The 7,226-nt window shown below is 35.6% G+C and overlaps 1 long non-coding RNA gene across 3 annotated transcripts; it reads right to left on the minus strand.

The window, feature by feature from the left end:
* Positions 1-1,640: 1,640 nt before the first annotated feature.
* Positions 1,641-7,068, minus strand: LOC104665279. 3 transcript variants are annotated; one of them, XR_004053600.1, is made up of 4 exons: positions 6,026-7,068; positions 5,853-5,909; positions 4,179-4,344; positions 1,641-3,751 (listed from the first exon to the last, which is right to left on the minus strand). It is a non-coding gene; the product is annotated as an uncharacterized LOC104665279 (long non-coding RNA). The 3 variants fall into 3 exon arrangements; XR_004053599.1 differs by having other exon boundaries at positions 5,853-7,068; XR_004053598.1 differs by lacking the exons at positions 5,853-5,909; positions 6,026-7,068 and having other exon boundaries at positions 4,179-5,129.
* Positions 7,069-7,226: the final 158 nt, after the last annotated feature.

Raw genomic sequence — 7,226 nt, forward strand, 5'->3', positions numbered from 1 at the left:
AGTGGTAGAAGCATCTTTAGCCCACTGTTCAGAAAATATCCTCCTTGTCACTGGAGAAGGGATATTCTTGCCAATTTGGTTTGATAAGTGTCAGAGTAAAAAGTCACTTGTGAAATGTTGGCAAGAAACATTATCTGTGAATAAACCACATCATAAATCCCAAGACTGGCTCTTGCCTGAAGAAAAAGAAGAAATATTGCTTTTTTTCTAAGTCAGCTAAGGCATGCAATGGAATTCACTTTGTTTTCTAGACACTGGATTATATTTCTAGTGAATATATTCAAAATTCAGTGAGTATATTGTTACTGATATTTGACAAGCATGCTGTATGTGGTGCAGATATTAGAGTAGCATATTCCCTAAGTTCAAGAAGTCATCAATTTAGTAGAGAGTAAGAGAAAGGTAAAATGGGGCAGAGGAAAGTGGTCCATGGAAAAGACATACTTAAATGTGCATTTCAAGAGTGATATTTACCAACTGTGATTTAAGTTAATTATGAGCTCTGAAATGCAATTGCCTCATCTATAAAGGGGAGGATAATAATTCATACACAAAAGATAGCTGAAGCATCACAAGTATATGGGATAATATACTCAATCTCTACAGTATAATTCTATTAATAGCTCTCAATTTACCAACTTAAAATAATTTTAATTAGAATTAAACAATATTCACAAAAAATATTTACACAAAATTTTAACTAAATACAAAAATGGTGCAACAGAACAAAAGTGAAAATCTAGAAAAGGTTGACTAGGGAAGAAATACATAATATTGGAGGAAAAAAGTTCTTATGGACAACAGAAATAGTAAAGAAGAATTAATAATTTATTACATAGTTGACACAGAAGTAATGAAGACATAAATATTATACAAAAGAAGGTATAAGGGAAAAGTAATGGCAATAGCTCTGTATATAATCATGGACACTTTCTTTAGTCTAATCTTTTATTCAATGGTAATGGTAATAAAATGTATTGAATAATAAATTGAAATTTTATATAGAACTATGTCTGTCACAGTTAGAGGAAAGTTTTAACTAAGTCTTGTTTCAGTTAAGTGAAGTAGGTAAGAGATAGGATGGAGACAGGTGTCTCTGCAAATGTTTTGTGAAATTAAGGAAGTAGATGGTTATTTTTCTTCAGGAGAGCACCATGATATGGTTGGAATTTACACAGTGGAATGTGGAGCTAGGTGTAATATGGGAGTTATAGATAACTAAATTGGAGTTTCTGAGAGTCATCTGGAAAGGAGGAGTAAAAAAATGTGAAAGAAAAGAAAGACACAGAAATCAGCAAGATTGATGTGGAGAAAACAGTGGACCGACAAAGGGCTTCAAAGACAGAGGCAAATGTCATATGGAAGGCTGGGATCAAATGATTTTAAAGAACAGATCTATGTAATATTAAAGTCTACTAATTACACTCAAGCTAGAAATGTCTGGGTCTTTTGTGTGGTATCATTGTTTTTGATCATGGAAAAAATTAATTCTAACTCAGGATAAGGTCAGCACAATGTGGAACCAGTCTGTCTCCTGAGGGAGGGCATCTCATTATAGACAATATGAGCAGAGCCAAGACCTTCAGGCCATAGGTGGCCAGGAGAATGCAAGTCCCAGGAAACTGCCAAACATAGTGAATGAAAAGATTCAAATGACTTTTATTTAAACCTTGATAAGGAAGTTAACCATGTTAAGTTACAAAGTAGAAACATCTTCAATGATAGCAGTTGTTTAATACCTTCTTTACTCTGGACCACGCTAAATATTTTGCATACATTAACTCATTCAATCCTTAGAACAATGATATCTATATTCACATCTATTAGTAAGGAACTCAAAGAAAGCCCAGAGAAGCTAAAAAAATGAAATTAATTTACCAAGTACTAGATGGTTGTGTCAGTCTATAAAAGCAAAGTTATCACACCAAAGCTCAAATTTAGAATTATTCAGATATATTATGTTTTATGTACTTCATACGTCTAGGTAACACCCACTTTAAGGTAGGGTTCCAATGTGCTTCTTTTGCTTTTCTGCTTCTCTACCCTCTGCTCCCACTATTCAATAAATAGTTGAAGTCTGGGCAAATTGGACTGCTGAATGATCCCAACATTGCAGACCTTTTCTATGTGGAGTCAGATTCTAATGTACTCCAGCATAGATCATTTTCCACCAAATTCTCTATGGTTGCTCACAGTTTAAGGAAAATATTTTGCACCTCAGAGAAATTCAGTGATTACTAATTCAGTGAATATATATATAATCTCCTTGGATAAAGGGAATTGAGTTTATAACTTGGAGCCAAGCTTGAGTTGGTTTTCAAAAATCTTATCTAAAGTCAACACCAGTATCTGTGCTCTAGCGGGTGAGTGTATGTTTCTGTATTGATAACCCCAACAAAAGATATCCTGTGTAGAAACTCATTATCTGGTGTAAAAGAGCAGAAAGAAATAAAATCCTCCTCTTTGTGGGCTTTTTTAATAGCATCATCCTGAAAGTCTTCTAGATACGGTCAGCTTGTGTTTCCAGAGGCTTCTATTGAATCTTTTAACCACACAACCCCACGGTTCTCAGGAAATACAAGATTTGTCTTCTGCAACTAGCAACTGCCAAGAGAACCACATTCTCCTCTTAACCTGTGTGCAATCGTATTTATTAATGTGTTGACTCTATCATTTATTCACATGCCCCTAAACACATACATCCCAGTAACAGTCTTTTCAACAAATTTTACCTTTTCTAATCCTCAAATTTTAACAACATTCAAACATCAGAGTCTCAAATTTAAATACTGTGATGGTTAGTACTGAATGTCAACTTGATTGGATTGAAGGATGCAAACAATTGTTCCTGGGTGTGTCTGTGAGGGTGCTGCCCAAGGAGATTACCATTTGAGTCAGTGAACTGGGAGAGGCAGACCCATCTTAAATCTGGATGGGTACCATCTACTCAGCTGCCAACACAGATAGAATAAAGGAGGCAGAGTTGGAAGGACTTGACTTCCTGAGTCTTCCAGTCTCCATCTTTCTTCCATGCTGCATGTTTCCTGCCCTCAAACATCAGACTCCAAGTTCTTCGGTGTTTGGTCTCTTGGAGTTACACCACAGACTTGCCAGGGACTTTTGGGCCTTTGGCCATGGACAGAAGGCTGCACTGTTGACTTCTCTACTTTTGAAGTTTGGGGACTCGGACTGATTTCCTTGCTCCTCAGCTTGCTGACGACTTATTGTGGGACTTCACTTTGTGATCACATGAGTTAATTATCCCATAAAATCCTATATATATATAATATATATTTATCCTATTAGTTCTGCCCCTCTAGAGATCCCTGACTAATACAAATACAGAACAAACATCTCCCAACCAGCAATACAATTCACAGAAGCCACATTATTGTGTACTGATGGTATGTGTTCTTTCACATTAAGCAGTAAACATAAAGAAAGGGAAAAATCCTGGATGCATACGGATGAAGTCAGTATTTGAATGTCTGGTGTTCTCAAAGACATCAGCACTCACCACCACGGCAGGCCTGGATGATGATCACCTTGGGTTTGTCCTTCAAACTTGGACAGTTCCTGATATTCAACATTTGAAAGACTTCTTTGACTTCTAACAGGTCTGGGACTTGCTCAGACTACTTCTTCCCACAAATCCTTCCTGAATACCATGAGACATGAACACCAGGAAGGGACTGTCAAAGGTCTTGTGCTCTGGGCAATGAGCAAATGTCTTCAGTTCTGTAGTCATGTCCTGAAAGAGATCCATACTACTGATTTTGCACTATGTGATTCACTATTATGGCACCTTAGAAATCAAATAAATAAATACCTAAGGGATTTCTTAAGGAATTTCATGACAAACAGTGAGTGGCAAGGAAAATTCTAGTCTTAATTTAGAGAAAAGTAAAGAGAGTGTTACAGAAATCATCCTGAGATTTCTTATGGAGAGAAGGTGGCATTATTGAGTTAATAAAACATTTCCCAATTAAGTTTTACCAGGCTCTTACCGAATGACTCTTATGTTAAAAGAGAACAGGTAGCATCCAGAGCCCTCCATTGGCAAGTTTGGATTTTAGATTATCAAGAGGTTACATTTCCTGGTCATACAACTAAGCTTTCTAAGATTATTTAGGAATATGAAAGCCATTACCATTGTCCCTATATGTGATAAAACTTACTGAAACAGTGACATTTTCTTTCACATCCATGCTGTACCCCAGAGTTTCCACCAGCATCGTTATATCTCTGACATCAACTTCAGCTCTGACCCTCCCGGTAAGAATGGCATTCCTCGTGGATAATGGCATTCTTCTCTGTCCCACTTTGTGTTTCTTACATCATCATCTATGTGTGAAGCCATAAAGAAAGAGGTGCATTCTTAGGAGGACAATCTTGATCTAGTCATTAACACCATTGAGTGAATTCACTGCTAATGGAACACATTCCAAGCCAGAGGAGATTTCCAGTGGTGCAATACAGGCATCTACTTTCATATCTTAGAATCAGCATTTTTACGAATATTTTAGAGAAAAAGAGAGCTTTTCAAGGCCATGCATAATTAAACACCCAGAAAACACTAAGATACAATTTAACGGAAGTAGTCTTAATTAAATGTTTCTTTAAAAAATATATGCTTGCCTATTTATTTACTTATTAGTCATGATAGCAATCATTAGACATTGTTTTAATGAGCCTTCGTGCCAACCTTTAGGATTTCTTCTTAGTACACATCAGTTATTTTAACATTGTCATGTTGCAGATTATCAGAACCATAGAATAAAAGATGTCTAAGCTTCTGGGTTGAGAAGAGCTGCCTATTAGAAAAGAATGACGATTTTAGAATTTTCATGAATGAGAAATAAGTTTCCACCATATCTGAGCCATTATAAGTGTTTCACCTTTTTAAAACATCCTGCATTAATGGTTATAGGTGTGTGTAGTCTCATTTATATCCCTAAATTATTGGAATGCTTTAATTTCAGGATAGATATTTTAAATTACCTATTCATTAAGGATTTACGTATTCACGTGAGTGCAATAAAAATGGGAACATTGTTTGTCATGTTCATTTTTCTCTATCTAGTCCATGGAACAGGGTACAGAATACAGTTAGCATGTGAATAATTATTTTTCTAGTGGCCTAGTAAGTAATATTAATTCTAATGAAATTATTTAGTGAAGTGTTCTTTTAACAAGTATTTACTGAATGCACACTATGGGCAACCAACTGTTAGATGAGACCATACTTATGAATAAGTCAGACATTTAAAAATTTTATCTTAAAGCTTAAAGTCTAATGGGGGAAACTGAATTTATTTTTTAAATTACCAAAACATGTAGTAAAAGTTATGGTTAAGGAATTATATGGCATTTCAGGAATAGGGGCTCTGAAATATAGTAGTAGAAGTAGAAATGGAGAGAGAGATCCCAATTCGAACAATAAATCCATAAACTTGGCAAAAGTTTGAATGTTGGACGAGAGTGAGAAGAAAGAGCTCAAGATGAGTTTCGGGTTTCTGGATTTAATAACTGGTAATGGGGACATCATTAACCAAGATAGGAGAAACTGAAAGAGAAGCAGCAGGGGGGAAAAATGGCACATTCAACTGTGGGAATGTTCAGACAAAGGCGTCTCTGGGAGATGTGAGTGAATATGTTCAGTAGACACTTGAATTGTAAAGTCTGGCACTTAAGTGGAAATCAGGATTTAATACACAAATTCAAAATTTGTTCATACAAATGTGTACACAGGACTAGTGAAACTATCGGAATAGCCTCTGTGGAAGCAGAATAGATTAAGAAGAGAAAAAATAATATGGTCAATCCATGAGAATTACCCATAACCCTCTTACCCTGGGATTATCCTATATAGGATTCAAAGAACGCTATTTCCTTAGAAGCACCATTACCTAGGAAGGAGAAAATACTGCTTGAGAGTCTTGTGTGTTAAGGTAACTTCCTAGTGTACCTAAAGAAAGATGGACATTGAAATAGCATACTCTCTACTAAATTTTTTTCCACTTACTTGACTGATTGATAATAAATCCTGTTCAAGATGTAAGTCACTTGAAACCACGTACATCACTTGGGAAACAAGAGGGTCTTCACTGAATGACTGGACAGTTATTTAACAGCTAAGGCAGAATAGATGAGTATCTGTGAGTGACACCTTTGATCTCTGCTTTGTATGGTGAAAGTGGAATTGAGACATCGTCAGATATAGAATTAATAATTCTCTTGACATGTGTATGTCGAGGTGGCTCCTGAGGCATCACAGGTGTGTGAAAGTAAAGTTGCCTAACTCAATTTGATGAACACTCTGGAGGAAAAAAAGACATATATGCTTGGACTCCTGGTTTTGCTAAGATTTATCACAGCAGAAAGTGGTTAACGGTCTTATATGAAAAATGAAATGTAGCTCATTCACACTGCCAAATTTCTCTTCTGTTCTACATACTATTTGATGGTGGTGTGATTTCCAATTATTTCCTTGATTCATTTTGAAATAATAAATACTATACTTTACTCTCATGTCTTCTTTCATCAGTTTTGCATAGTAGCTTAATTCTCTTATGTGTAAGTTGATCAGAATTTCCTAGGTGCAATTTATTCCATCTTTTCTCACTTCCAATTATCCCCTTTTTCCCCAATGTCTTATTGTCTTAAAAATACATACCACAAAATTGACCATCTTAACATTTTTAAATGTAGTATTTGATGCTAAATCCATTCATAATGTCATATAACAGTCACCCCCATTTTCCTGCAGAATTCCTCTTTATCTGGCAAAGCTCAAATTCTATATCATTAAATAATAACTCCCCATTTCCTCCTCCCCACAGTCCCTGGCCGTCACCCTCCTACTTTCTGTCTTTATGAATTTGAATACCTTAGGTACCTCATGTAAGGGAAATCACACCATATGAGTTTTCTACTGCTGCCTTATTTCACATAGCATAATGTCAAGGTTCATTCATATTGTAACAAATGTCAGAACTTCCTTCTCTTTTAAGGCTGAATAAAATTCCATTATGTTTATACACCACATTTTGCTTATTCATTTATCAGTTATGGGATAGTTCCACATTTTAGATATTGTGAACAATGCTGCTATAAATGTGGGTGTATAAATATATCTTTGAGACCCTGCTTTCAATTACTTTAGTTATGTAACTATAGGTGGAATTTCTGGAGCATATGGTAACTCTACTTCTAATTTTATGAGG

This window comes from Rhinopithecus roxellana, chromosome 15, assembly GCF_007565055.1.
Source record: "Rhinopithecus roxellana isolate Shanxi Qingling chromosome 15, ASM756505v1, whole genome shotgun sequence".
Classification (NCBI taxonomy): domain Eukaryota; kingdom Metazoa; phylum Chordata; class Mammalia; order Primates; family Cercopithecidae; genus Rhinopithecus; species Rhinopithecus roxellana.